The following is a 15,035-nucleotide window of genomic DNA, read 5'->3' on the forward strand; positions in this document are numbered from 1 at the left end:
TACTTCAAAGAAAAGTCTCTGTTGTTCACAAGATCCTGCCTTGCCTAGGCCAAGCCCCAGACACACACCAGGAAGTTGGAGACTGCATTGTGAGAGGGCAGGCACAGCCCACTTAGGTGTAAGTGACCACTCCTCCCTCCACTCTAGCACAGATGGCTCATTAGGATATGCATGCAACACCCCAGCTCCTTTTGGCTCACTGTCTAGAGGGGATTCAAAAACAGCCCAACTGTCAAATGGACCAGGCAGGGAATCCACAAACAGGCAGACTCACTGAATGGTTTAAGCAATAAAAGTGGCATTTTCAAACTAACAATCTAAAAATCAACTTCACTACCATATGTAGTTTTAAATTGTGAGTTCAGAGACCCCAAACCCCATATTTCTATCTGCTCTCAAAGGAATCTGCACTTTAATAAGACTTAAAGGCAGCCTCCATGTTAACCTATGAGAGAGATAGGCCTTGCAACAGTGAAGATTGATTTTAGCAGTATTTCACTATTAGGGAATGTAACATACATCAGTAAATGTCCCACCTTTAACTTTCACTGCACCCTTCCAATAGGGCTACCTAGGGCCTACCTTAGGGGCGCCTTACATGTATTGAGGGAGGCTGGCCTGGTTTGTAGTGGGTACCTTAGGTACTTACACCTTATATCAGGTCCAGTTATCCCTTATTAGTGAAATGTAGGCAGTATTCTAGCAGCTTAGGCTGTCTATAGGTAGCTGTAGCAGAGCAGCTTGGGCTGAACTAGGAGACATGCAAAGCTCCTGCAATACCTCTATAGTTACACAGTACCTATACACAATAAAAGACAATACTCAGTGTTACCAAAAATAAAGATACTTTATTTTAGTGATACAAGGCCAAAAATATCTTAGAGGCAATACTTCTTCTGGAGGTAAGTATTATACACAGTACATACGCTAGTAACCAAAATCAGGTAAGTAAACAGTCAGAGAATAGTACAAACAGTAGAAATACAATAGATTGCAATGGGCCTAGGGAAAACACAAACGATATACTAAGAAAGTGGAATGTGAATCATGAATTCTCCCCTTGGTAAGTATAGTGTGTAGAGGGGCGCTGGGAGTGTAAGAAAACATCAAAGGTAAGTAAAGTACCCCACCCCAGAGCCCAGGAAAGCAGGAGCAAAGTACAGCAAGTTTCCTCAGGACACACTACAAGTCGTGATAAGAGATTTTGCAAGAACCAAGCAAGACTGCATTCAACAAACAATGAATTCCTGGACCTGAAGAGCTGTGGAGAGAGGAGACCAAGTACAGAAGTCGATGAAGAGTCCATGAAGGACAGGAGCCCCTGCCAACCTAGAAGATAGTACAAAAGTGGATTCTCCGGTAAGAAGAAGACCACAGAAGAACACCAAAGAAGATGGCTTCAGGTTCATACATGGTGCAGGAGATGTTCCACGTCGAGTTATTGGATGTAGGCTGTTTGCATCGCTGGATTCCGCCAACAAGCTTTGGATCACGCAAGTATGCAGTTTGCATCAAAATGGACCTGCCTGGACCCAGGAGGGACCTGGGGGTCTCAATTCAGACTGAGGAGACAGAGGGGGCCCTCAGCATGTCAGAGAGCCCACAGAAGACCAGGCAGCACCCACGGAAGTCCCAGGACACGGGGACAAAGAAGATACAAAGTGCGATTGTCGCAGCACAAGAAAGGAAGGCCCCACGCCACCGGAGAACAACTCAGCGAGATGTGTGTCACAGGACGGAGTGCTGGGGACCTGGGCTACTCTGTGCACTAAGGATTCTTGGAAGATGTGCACAGAAGCCCAAGGAGCTGTAGATGACACAGTGCATAGGGGTACTGTCGCAGCATGAGGAGGCAAGCTCTTACCTCCACCAAATTCAGACAGCTGGACCCTAGGACAGTCTGAGTGATGTTGGTCCACCACCTGTGTTCCAGGGAGCATGCTTGTCATCAGGAGAGGAGTCCCAGAGTACCTGTCATCACAGAAGGGTGCCTGCAGAAGCAGGGAAGTGACTCCGTCACTTCAAAGGAGATTCCTTCGGTTCTTCTGGTGCAGGGTGAAGATAGGCAGTCCTCAGAGCATGCAGACCTTGGAAACTGTTGCAAATGCTGGCTGAAGCTGAAGCTGCAGGTCACAGGAGTCATCCTGGAACTTTGTTGCAGTTACAGCGGTTCCTGGAGCAGTCTGTGGTTGATCTGACGGTCAAAAGCTGAAGCAGCAGATGCAGAGGATTCCTGGGGGAGTCTTGCAAGCTGAATCTGAGAAAACAGCCAGAGGAGAGCCCCTATATGGCCCTGAGAGGGGGATTGGCTACCTACCAAGGTATACACCGATCAGGAAGGGTCTCTGACGCCACCTGCCGGCACTTGCCACTCGGAGGTCTCAAAAGTGTCCCCACACCTTGGAATCCAAGATGGCTAATGCCAGGGACACATTGGAGGAGCTCCTGGCACCACCCCTGGGGTGGTGATGGACAGGGGAGTGGTTCTTTGTCCAGTTTCACGCCAGAGCAGAGACTGTGGGTCCCTGAACCGGTGTAGACTGGCTTATGCAAGGAGGGCACCATCCGTGTACTTCAAAGCATTTCCAGAGGCTCTGGGAGGCTACCCCTCCCAAGCCTGTAACACCTATTTCCAAATGGAGAGGGTGTAACACCCTTCTCCCAAAGGAAATGCATTGTTCTGCTTTCCTGGGATTGAGCTCCTCAGTCCTTAGGAGGGCAGAAATCTGTTTGTGAGGAGGCAGCACTCCCGCTTCAGACAGTAGAGTTTGATCATCTCTTCTTCTCTGAGGGCAAGGATGGTTGTGCGCTGTTGAAATATCCTCCCCCGCCTTCTGTGTGTGCTGCCTTTGTGGCTGTTGTGATGGTGTTTGTGATTGCTCCGGTGGTGCCAGTGGTACTTGGCGTCATTGCTGTTGTCTTCTCCAGGTGCCGAGCTGAAGCAGTAACAGGTCCATTTTGTCCAGTTGCTTGCCAATGCTCCTTCAGTAAGTTTCCCTTATATAGTAGTGGGTGGCTCTCATTTTAACGTCTGGTCTGACAAGGTGTTAACATTTTGACGCTAATCAGACTTAGGATAATTTTTTTGGACCCAGTCCTTTGCGTGTGTCTTTTTTCCATTGGGTTGTAAATATGGCGCTAGTGGACTAGCCTCATTTTTCGGGAGGGAACTCTTACCTTGCATATCATTGTCATAAAAACAACACAAGGTGAGGTGGCGCTCCTAAAAAATTATGCAAAGTCTGAAATTTTTTCACCATATTGCTCTAGCGACAAAATCTAAATATAGCATTGTGTTAGCGCTGCTTTGCATAAAAAAATGGTGCAAAGGCGTTGCTAGCTTTTCTTAGATATAGGCCCTAGTTTCTTAATTTTGCAAAACGACTGTGGAAAATAAGGTGTACCTGTCCCTGAACTGAACTGAAACTGTGATAATAATTTTGAATGTTTTGCTTTTTGTCAAAAACACAGGGGCATATTTATGAGAATGTTGCACCACCGGAGCGTCACTGTTTGTGACTCTCCAGCGCCACAAACCTGTCAACCGTATCAATGAGGACACGCAAAGCATGGCTTTGAATGGCCTCATAGACATGGAGTAGGACAAAGCAGCACAAGTAGCTGCGTTCCTTCACTCTGCACCAGGGAGGCATGCCATGGGCAGTTGGGTGGGTTTTTCCACGTAACACCCATAGATTTTGATGTGGCCCCAGATTTACTTATTCACATAAATCTGGAAAAGCACCAAAACCTTCATCCTCCCCCAGAGAGGCAAAACATGGAGGAAAATGCCTCTCAGGCGTCCTTCCAGCACAAAAACAATTGTGCAAGCAATACAGACACCCTTGCTCCATGGTGCAAGGGTGCCTGCTTTGGCACTAGGCAGTCAGTTGTGCACAAGCACCGAGGAAAAGGACAGGTATGCAATGTATTGCATACATTTGGTGCATTCTTGCCCATTCACATTGGCATAGGGCTTTGCAGCAAGCAGACTTGCGACACTACCCTCCACCAATTCCCCGTCCATAAGCGCCAAAGTATTTATCATGTTTCTGGCCTCTAAGGTTTTGACTATGCGATAGAAATAGTTAAGTGTGAGGCCCGAGAGGCAGGTATTAACAATTCCAAATGATATGTCTACATCTAACTATGCCTGTTATAAGATAATTTCCACAGAATTTGGAAAACTGTGCCGCCCAAGTTTTTCCATATTACCCCCAGCTCTGAGTAGGTGGTAAGTGTGTTTCTCATTTCTTTGTTCATGTGACAGCCAACTTCGTGCCCAGCCATATGCCTTGTCACACCTATCTTAGGAGCTGAAAATGATTGAGTTGATGCCTCATTTACCATGACACAACCACCTTCAGAACACGATTGCAACAGCAGAAACAGCAGAAACATAACAGCACACTGGGTAATGACTGTCTGGCTTTGCCAAGTAATATAATGCACTTTTCAATACTATTTCAGAAGAAAAGCAGATTATTAACATTACAGACAATGGGGTTGAATTACAACTATTGCTCTGTAACTGGATATATTGGCATTAGTGAATTCCAAATTTTACTACACTCATTGACCACTGTAAAATTTAAATGAATTAGTGCAAGACTGTTAGAAATGGGTCTTTAGTTGGCAGAGGTATCCACTGTTGTCCAAATAGGGACCACAATACTAGTGAGGGTAAGTCACACACAATCCAAATTATCCTGTGCCCACCCTCTGGTAGCTTGGTGAGCAGTTAGGCTTAACTTAGAAGGCAATGTGTAAAGTATTTGTGCAATAAATCAGACAGTAACACAGTGAAAACACCACAAAAATACACCACAAAGATTTTGAAAAATATATATATAAATTAGGGTAAAAATGATAAAGATTTCATGTGTGTAGGAAAGTACCATCTTGCCTGGCATGTTACCCCCATTTTTACTGTATGCATGTTTGTTTTTGCCTATGTGTCACTGGGATCCTGCTAGCCAGGACCCCAGTGCTCATAAAGTGTGCGCTGTATGTGTTCCCTGTGTGGTGCCTATCTGTATCACTGAGGCTCTTCTAACCAGAACCTCAATGTTTATGCTCTCTCTGCTTTAAAAATTTTCACTGCACTGCAGGCTAGTGACTAATTTTACCAATTCAGATTGGCTCACTGGAACACCCTTATAATTCGCTAGTATATGGTACCTAGGTACCCAGCGTATTGGGGATCCAGGAGATCCCTACGGGTTGCAGCATTTCTTTTGCCACCCATAGAGAGCTCAGACAATTATTACACAGGACTGCCACTGCAGCCTGAGTGAAATAACGTTCCCATTATTTCACAGCCATTTCACACTGCACTTAAGTAACTTATAAGTCACCTATATGTCTAAACTTCACTTAGTGAAGGTTAGGTCCAAAGTTACCTAGTGTGAGGGCACCCTGGCACTAGCCAAGGTGCCCCCCACATTGTTCAGGGCAATTTCCCCGGACTTTGTGAGTGTGGGGACACCATTACACGCATGCACTACATATAGGTCAATACCTATATGTAGCGTCACCATGGTAACTCTGAACATGGCCATGTAACATGTCTAGGATCATGGACAGCCTAGTCCCAGGAAGGCAGAACAAAGGCAGAACAAAGGATTTCCTTTGATAGACGGTGTTACACACTGTCTCCCTTTGGAAATAGGGGTGAAAGGCCTGAGAGAAGTAGCCTCCCCTGGCCTCTGGAAATGCTTTGAAGGGCACAGTTGGTGCCCTCCTTGCATAAGCCAGTCTACACCGGTTCTGGGATCCCCCCAGCCCTGCTCTGGTGTGAAACTGGACGAAGGAAAGGGGAGTGACCACTCCCCTGACCAGCACCTCCCAAGGGGAGATGCCCAGAGCTTCTCCAATGTGTCCCAGACCTGTGCCATCTTGGATGCAGAGGTTTGAGGGCACAATGGACACCTCTGAGTGACCAGTGCCAGCAGGTGATGAAAGAGACCCTTCCTGATAGGTGCTTAACTTTCTCTGTAGCCAATCCTCCTCTGAGGGCTATTCAGGGTCTCTCCTGTGGGCATCTCACCAGATAACGAATGCAAGAGCTGACCAGAATTCCTCTGCACTTCCCTCGTCGACTTCTGCCAAGGATCGACTGCTGACTGCTCCAGGATGCCTGCAAAACTGCAACAAAGTAGCAAGAAGACTACCAGCAACATTGTAGCACCTCATCCTGACGGCTTTCTCGACTGTTTCCTGGTGGTGCATGCTCTGAGGGCTGTCTGCCTTCACCCTGTACTGGAAGCCAAGAAGAAATCCCCAGTGGGTCGACGGAATCTTCCCCCTGCCAATGCAGGCACCAAACTTCTTCATCACCGGTCCTCTGGGTCCCCTCTCATCTTGACGAGCTTGGTCCCTGGAACACAGGAGCTGGATCCAAGTGTCCCCGACAGTCCAGTGGCCATTCTGTCCAAATTTGGTGGAGGTAAGTCCTTGCCTCCCCACGACAGACAGTAATCCTTTGTACTGCGTGAACTGCAGCTGCTAGGGCTTCTGTGCATTTTTGCAAGACTTCCTTTGTGCACATCCTAGCCCAGGTCCCCAGCACTCCGTCCTGCATTGAACAACTCACTGAGTTGGACTCTGACTTTGTGGAACCCTCTTTTGTTGTGCTGAGTCGACCGTCCTGCTCAGATCATCTGAATGCCTGTTCAGGTGCTGCCTGCTTCTGCGTGGGCTCTCTGTGTTGCTGGGCGCCCCCTCTGTGTCCTCCTCCAAGGGGTGACCTCCTGGTCCTTTCTGGGCCCTGGTAGCACCCAAAACCTTCAACCATGACTCTTGCAGCTAACAAGGCTTGTTTGTGGTCTTTCTGCATGGAAACAACTCTGCATCCTCCAGCACACCATGGGACATCTTCTGACCAAAGGAGAAGTTCCTGGCACCTTCCGTTGTTGTAGAATCTTCGGCTTCTTCCACCCGGTGGCAGCCCTTTTGCAGCTTCGTCCAGGGTTTAGTGGGCTCCTGCCCCCGGGACACTTGCATGTCCTCAGGGCCAGGAATCCACCTTTAGTGCTTTGCAGACAGTTGTTGTCCTTGCAGAATCCCCTATCTCGATTTTACTGTCTTTCTGGGGTAGTAGGGTAACTTTACTCCTACTTTTCAGGGTCTTGGAGTGGGGTATCTTGGACACTTAGTGTGAGGGCACCCTGGCTCTAGCCAAGGTGCCCCCACATTGTTCAGCGAAAAATCCCCGGACTTTGTGAGTGCGGGGACACCATTACACGTGTGAACTACATATAGGTTAATACCTATATGTAGCATCACAATGGTAACTCCGAACATGGCCATGTAACATGTCTAGGATCATGGAATTGTCACCCCAATACCATTCTGGTATTGGAGGGAAAATTCCATGCATCCCCGGGGCTCCAGCATAGAGCCCGGGCACTGCAAAACTAACTCTCTGGGATTTTCTCTGCAGCTACAGCTGCGGCCAACCCTCAGACAGGCTTCTGCCACCCTGGGGCCTGGGCAGCCCAGTCCCAGGAAGGCAGAACAAAGGATTTCCTCTGAGAGAGGGTGTTACACCCTCTCCCTTTGGAAATAGGTGTTAAGGGCCTTCAAAGAAGTAGCCTCTCCTGGCCTCTGGAAACACTTTGAAGGGCACAGGTGGTGCCCTCCTTGTATAAGCCAGTCTACACTGGTTCCAGGATCTCCTCAGCCCTGCTCTGGTGCGAAAGTGGACAAAGGAAAGGGGAGTGACCACTCACCTGACCAGCACCTCCCCAGGGGTGGTGCCCAGAGCTCCTCCAGTGTGTTCCAGACTTCTGCCATCTTGAATGCAGAGGTGTGAGGGAACAATGAAGACCTCTGAGTGGCCAGTGCCAGCAGATGACATCAGAGAGCCCTCCTGATAGGTGCTTACCTCTCTCTGTAGCCAATCCTCCTCTGAGGGCTGTTTAGGGTCTCTCCTGTGGGTTTCTCATCAGATAACGGATGCAAGAGCTCACCAGAGTTCCTCTGCACTTCTCTCTTTGACTTCTGCCAAGGATCGATTGCTGGCTGCTCCAGGACGTCTGTAAAACCACAACAAAGAAGCAAGACGACTACCAGCAACATTGTAGCGCCTCATCCTGCTCGCTTTCTCGACTGTTTCCTGGTGGTGCATGCTCCGAGGGCTGTCTGCCTTCACCCTGCATTGGAAGCCAAGAAGAAATCTCCTGTGGGTCGACGGAATCTTCCCCCTGCCAACGCAGGCACCAAACTTCTGCATCACAAGTCCTCTGGGTCCCCTCTCATCCTGACGAGCGTAGTCTGTGAAACACAGGAGCTGGGTCCAAGTGTCCTCGACAGTCCAGTGGCCCTTCTGTCCAAATTTGGCGGAGGTAAGTCCTCACCTCCACACGCCAGGAAGTAATCCTGTGTACTGCATGAACTGCAGCTGCTAGGGCTTCTGTGCACTTTTGCAAGACTTCCTTTGTGCACAGCACAGCCCAGTTCCCCAGCACTCTGTCCTGCATTGCCCAACTCGCTGAGTGGGATTCCGACTTCGTGGGACCCTCTTTTGCTGTGCTGAGATGACCGTCATGCTCAGATCTTCTGAACACCTGTTCAGGTGCTTCTGCGGGAGCTGCCGGCTTCTACATGGGCTCTCTCTGTTGCTGAGCACCCCTTCTGTCTCCTCCTCCAAGGGGCGACAACCTGGTTCTTCCTGAGCCCTAGCAGCACCCAAAACCTTCAACCGCAACTCTTGCAGCTAGCAAGGCTTGTTTGCGGTCTTTCTACATGGAAACAACTCTGTATCCTCCAGCACGCTGTGGGACATCTTCTGACCAGAGAAGAAGTTCCTGGCACCTTCCGTTGTTGCAGAATCTTTGGCTTCTTCCACCCGGAGGCATCCCTTTTGCACCTTCATCCGGGGTTTAGTGGGCTCATGCCCCCTCTGGGCACTTGCGTGACTCTTGGACTTGGTCCCCTTCCTTTACAGGGCTTCAGGTCCAGGAATACGTCTTCAGTGCTTTGCAGTCAGTTGTTGTCTTTGCAAAATTCTCTATCTCAACTTTACTGTCTTTCTGGGGCAGTAGGGTAACTTTACTCCTACTTTTCATGGTCTTGGGGTGGGGTATCTTGGACACCCTTAGTGTTTTCTTACACTCCCAATAATCCTCTACACACTACACTAGGCTGGGGTCCATTCGTGGTTCGCATTCCACTTTTGGAGTATATGGTTTGTGTTGCCTCTAGGCCTATTGTCTCCTATGGTATTCTGTTGTGTTCTACAGTGTTTGTACTACTTTTCTGTTTACTTATCTGATTTTGGTTTGTGTGTATATTTTGTGTACTTTACTTACCTCCTAAGGGAGTATATCCTCTGAGATACTTTTGCCATATTGTCACTAAAATAAAGTACCTTTATTTTTAGTAACTCTGAGTATTGTGTTTTTTATGATATATTGCTAAGTGATATAAGTGGTATAGTACGAGCTTTGCATGTCTCTTAGTTCAGCCTAAGCTGCTCTGCTGTAGCTACCTCTGTCATCCTAAGTGGCTAGAACACTTCTAATCCACTAATTACGGATAACCGGACCTGGCACAAGGTGTGATTACCACTAGATACCCACTATAAGCCAGGCCAGCCTCCTACAATGAACACAAATTGAGAAATCACTTCTGCCATGTTAAAAATCTGAAATCTTAGAAATCAACAGTTGTCTCTTGTATGCACAAAGTACCTGGTTTGTGTAAAAAATAACACACACGGAGACCACAGAGGAGGAGATGTGTGGAAAAAAGGGTTTGCTTTGGATTTTCCGACACGGCATAAACGATGTGATATTTTTGAAACCCAGAGACGACGCGGGGAAATCCTGGGTGTGCGGGAAGAAGTCACAGGCGTTGCATCGAACCCGTATGAGATGCGTTGAATTTTCTGTCTCACGACAGGCACTGCGTCGATTTTAAACTGGGGAATTGGATGCGTCGTTCGGGTAGAACTGTGCATCGAATTTCCGGTCGTAAAGTAGGCACTGCGTCAAATCTTCACTCCGGAAGTCGGGCTGTGTCATTCCGGCTCGGCTGTGTGGATATTCCTCTGTCGTAAAATGGGTGTGCGTCATTTCCGGCAGGCTGTGTATTGATTTTCGGTGCACAAGGAGTTTCCCGAAGAGATAAAGAAAACAGTAGGCAAGATCAATCTAAGCCCTCAAAGAGCACTTCTCAGCAAAGTCAGGGGGCAGCAGGGCAACAGCAGGGCAGCAGTCGTTCTCAGCAAAGCAGTCCAGATGAGTCCTTTGGGCAGCCAGGCCATTCCGCTTGACAGGTTGTAGGTTCAGGTCCAGAAGTGTCTGATTTGGTGGGGTAAAAGACCCAGTTTCTATACCCAAAAATGCCTTTGATGTGGAGGAGACTTCAAAAGTGGTTTTGAAGTGCACAAGGTCCCCTTTCTGGACAGGTCTGTCTGCCAGGGTCCCAGAAGGGGGTTTGGCAGTCCTTTGTGTGAGGGCAGGCCATTAGACTTTAAAATGTAAGTATCAAGCTCTCCACCTTTCCAGCCCAGGAAGACCCATTCAGTATGCATATGAGTGCAGGTGTGACTGAGTATCCTGTGTTTGTGGTTGTCTGGGTGAAATGCACAAGGAAGCTGTCAACCCGCCTAGCCCAGACATTGGTTGGAGACAGGCTGTATGAAAGTGGCATTTCTAAAATAGTAATAGGAAATCCAACTTCTAGCCATACTAAATATGACCTGGTTACTCCTGTCTGATCGGAATCTACCACTCAAACAGTATATGAGGGTAGCACTAATGCTAGCTTATGAAAGGAGCAGGCCTCACGCTGGAAAATGGATTTAGGAGTTTCCCACTACCAGGGCATATAAAACACACAGGTACATGTCCTGCCTTTTACCTACGTAGCACCCTTCCTTATGGGTTACCTAGGGCCTACCTAAGGGGTGACTTATATATAGAAAAAGGGAAGTTTTGGGCTTGGTAAGTACTTTTAAATGCCAAGTCGAAGTGGCAGTGAAACTGCACACACAGGCCTTGCAATGGGAGGCCTGAGACATGGTTAAGGGGCTACTTATGTGGGTGGCACAACAAGTGCTGCAGACCCACTAGCAGCATTCAATTTACTGGTCCTGGGCAAAGTAGTGCACTTTACTAGGGTCTTACAAGTAAATCAGATATGCCTATTGGGTATGAGCCAATGTTACCATGTTTTTAGAGAGAGACCACATGCAGTTTAGCACTGGTCAGCAGTGGTAAAGTGACCAGAGTCCTAAAGCCAGCAAAAATGAGGTAAGAATAAAAAGAGGAGGAGGGCAAAATGGTTGGGGGTGACCCTGCAGAGAGGCAATTTCCAACAAAGACTAACATTTGTATTAGCTGATTATGCCATTGGCACTGGCAATTCCATCCCCCAGCAGTCAGTTGCACCAGAACTAGAATAATGGGGAATACTTTTAATGGTGCAGCCAGCTTATTTAATGTGTCCATTTTACTAAATTATGCAGTTTCAGTTTGTGTAATGTGGCCCTGTATCATAGCCTTACGAGAAAAAAGGGACATATTTACTGAGGAGTTGTGTTGCTCTTGCATGACCCAAGTCATTGTCAGGCAATGAAAGTCATTAACTGAGATTTACTAAGCAATGGAAAGCCACTTAGTAAATACAAAGTAATACAACCTAGCGCAGAGTGTTATCTTACGTTACTTTGTATCAAGTAGGCATTACATGGGTGGAGCATGAGCACTGTTATGCATTCACCAAAATATATTTTACTGCAAACTGAGATTTACAAAAACTTGTAAACTTGGGTTCAAGCCAAAATTATGTGCTTACCAAAGGCTGGTGTAACAAGAAGAAATATCTTTATTTCTCCTTGATACTTCCTCTTTACATGACTACTGCATTATGAGCACACATTGAAAGTGGAATATGCCTCTAAGGATTGTTTTTTGTTGGAGGAAGTTGTTCCTTCTTGCACAAAAACAATCCCAGCAGTAATGCAGGCATCCTTGTACTATGGTGCAAGGATGCCTCCGTCTGCGCTAGGCAGAACACAGTGGACCAGAAGAAATGCTTTATTTCTTTGTAGATAAGGAGCAATTCTGCTCTCTCCCTTTCATGCAATGCAGGGTTAAATTCCCCTACTGCACTGTATTGCGTGAAAGAATGGTAAATCTGCCCCAGAGTTCACAACAAAAACAAAGAAGCAAGGCAGACACTTGTACCACTACACAGCCCCCTTAAGTGGGTAGAAGGGGTCAGCGCTCTCACTATGCAACACACCCAAATAGATTACAATGGAAATCATAGAGTGCATTAGTGTATGTCTATGCCATCTGAAAAGACATCTGCAGACAAGCAAGGGGTTGCATATGCTTATTGATCACAATCATAAATTGGCACTTTGACTTGCAAAGCATCATTAATCATTATTAACATGAAACATCCTTGACTGTAAGCATTTACATATGAACAACTGTCATTTTCAAAATACTAAGGCCCAGATTTATGGAGGTCTTGCGCCATTCCAATGCCACCTTAGTGTCATTGTTTTACGCTAATGTGGAATTGGAAGGGCAGAAACGCTGTGCCATAATTACAAAATGGCGCAATGTTTGCATTGTGCCACTTTGTAACCCCTTGCGTCAGGCATAATCTATGCAAGGGGGGTATTCTGGCACAGGGGTGGCATAAAAATGTTGCAAAGAAATCTATGAGATTCCTTTGCGCCATTTTTATTGGCATTGTTTAACACCTGCTAAGGGGAGGGGTTAAAAAGAGGCTCCCATTGATTACAATGGGCCTGTGGGTGCTTTTCAAGGTTAGCATCAGAGGGGCATATTTATGATCCCCTAGCGCCACCTTGTGCCACATTAGCATCATTATTTTTTACGTAAATGTGGCCCAACGAGGCAGAAATCACCACACCGTATTTACAGAGTGGGGCAGTGCATGAATTGCGCCACTCTGTAACCCTTTGCACTATATCATGCCTGTGCGACGCATAATGTATGCCAAGGGGATGTTCCCCCGTTAGGGGTGCCGAAAAAATGGCGCAAGGAAATCTAAGAGATTTCCTTACGCCATTTTTTACAGCACTTTTAACGCCTGCTTAGAACAGGCGTTAAAAGGGGACTTCCATTACTTATAACGGACCCCTATGTACTCAACATTTTGGCACTACTCCTGCAGAGTACATCAATAGCGTCACATTGAATGACGCTATTGCCACCTTCCCTGCGCCATGGTACGCTGTATTGTAAATAAGGCGCACACATGGTGGCGGTAGGGGGGCGCTAATGGGCGCAGGGAAAGTGGCGCTGCACTTGGTGCAGCACCACTTTCCATAAATATGCCCCATAATTTTTTACGCTAATCCTTCAAGCTTCGGATTAGAGTAAAAAATTATGACTGTAGTCACCCTAACTACCCCCATGGTGCACCGTATATTAAATACGGCGCACACATGGTGGCATTAGGGGGCGCTAAGGGGCTCAAGAAAAGTGGCGCAGACTTTTTATAAATGTGCCCCTTAGTGTAAATCAAGCGTGAAGAGTTTATTTGAAAAATGTAGCTTCAAATAACTTTTTTTATTAAAAAAAATACTCAGTCAAGTCTCTTCCAGGCGAGGGAGGAAAGCAATGAATGATTGAACACTAAGTAAAATACACGGCATTTGAAAATGCTCTTCTCTTATCTTTTGGTTATGAGCAGGGTGCTGCTCTGGACTACAGTGATACGAAGATAAAGTTATAAATGACTCTAATCTTCAGTGGCTGCCCTTGTCCAAGACATGCACTCTTACCTTTCTTTCCATGTAGAAGAAAGGCGACTGATCTATCATCTAGGACGTATTTCAATTCAACACACAGAAGACCGTCTAAAATTGATTCTAGTTACTTCAGCTGCTGAGGCACTGCGGCCATTGAGAACTTGTGGTATCTGTATTCTCTGCACGCGACCAAGCTTGCAGAAATGTGTGCGTCAGGGCGAACAAGGCTTATCGGCATCTCATGGATGTCTGGATATTATTTGCTTCAACGTTTTGCTATTCAACATCGATCATACATTAATTTTATAAAGTGCTCGCGACCAAACGACACGTGGAGTAGTTTACTGCACAAATGGAGTGCATTACAATGCACAGTTTTGCACAATTCATCGTCCAAGCAGTGCGATTAGAGGGGTAATTTTGGAAACATGAGTATGCAACTAAATGTCAATAGGTGGAGATTAATATAATCTAAATTACATATGCTAATCTTCACTGTAAATACTACTCTTCCTCCTCACTACCTACAGGCATAGCCGCTGGAATTATGAGGTAAAGAAAGACCAGTTTATGTATAGTTTCACTGAAATATGCTACAAGAAAAGGTACATTTTGATAATGCAACACATTTCGTATCAATGTTATTATTACAGTTTTTTAAATCATTTTTAGGTACTTATTCCTGTCTCGTTCAAGGTTCAAAGTGCCAGTGAATACAACAGTAAACATCTAAAAAGTGACCAGTTAACCTTTGCATTCGGCCTGCCACTGCACCGCACCACTTGTGACATTTTTTCAGTAATTTTAATCAGTTTAGCTAGAAACTAGAGGGCATATTTACAAGTAGCTTGCACCACTTTTGCATGATTTTTTTTAAGCTTCAGGGCGCAAGTAGGACTCACTATTATATAAGGTGATGCATCTAGACCAATGCGTCACTTTCAGGAGGACTGCATTGAAATTTACATGCACCTGAACCAGCTGCATCATGCAAATTTTAATATGTGCAAGGTAGGCGTTCCATCGTAAATCTCAACATATAACATACGTAGTGTTATTTCTGAGTTTAGGCGAAAAGAGTGATGAATTGTCATAAAGCGGCACGCAGAGCCTGAAATGTGTCAAAATTCCAGAGCATCAGGATCCCAGGCTTAAGAAATGACACATTGGCACTGGTATATAAACAGAATATACTCAAACCACTACGCAATGGCAGTGCTAATACTCCAACTAGGAGTAGAGAGAAGACCCCCAACATATCAGTAGAGCAAAAGACGGGACCATGTGTGCC

The sequence above is a fragment of the Pleurodeles waltl genome, chromosome 10 (assembly GCF_031143425.1).
Source record: "Pleurodeles waltl isolate 20211129_DDA chromosome 10, aPleWal1.hap1.20221129, whole genome shotgun sequence".
NCBI lineage: Eukaryota > Metazoa > Chordata > Amphibia > Caudata > Salamandridae > Pleurodeles > Pleurodeles waltl.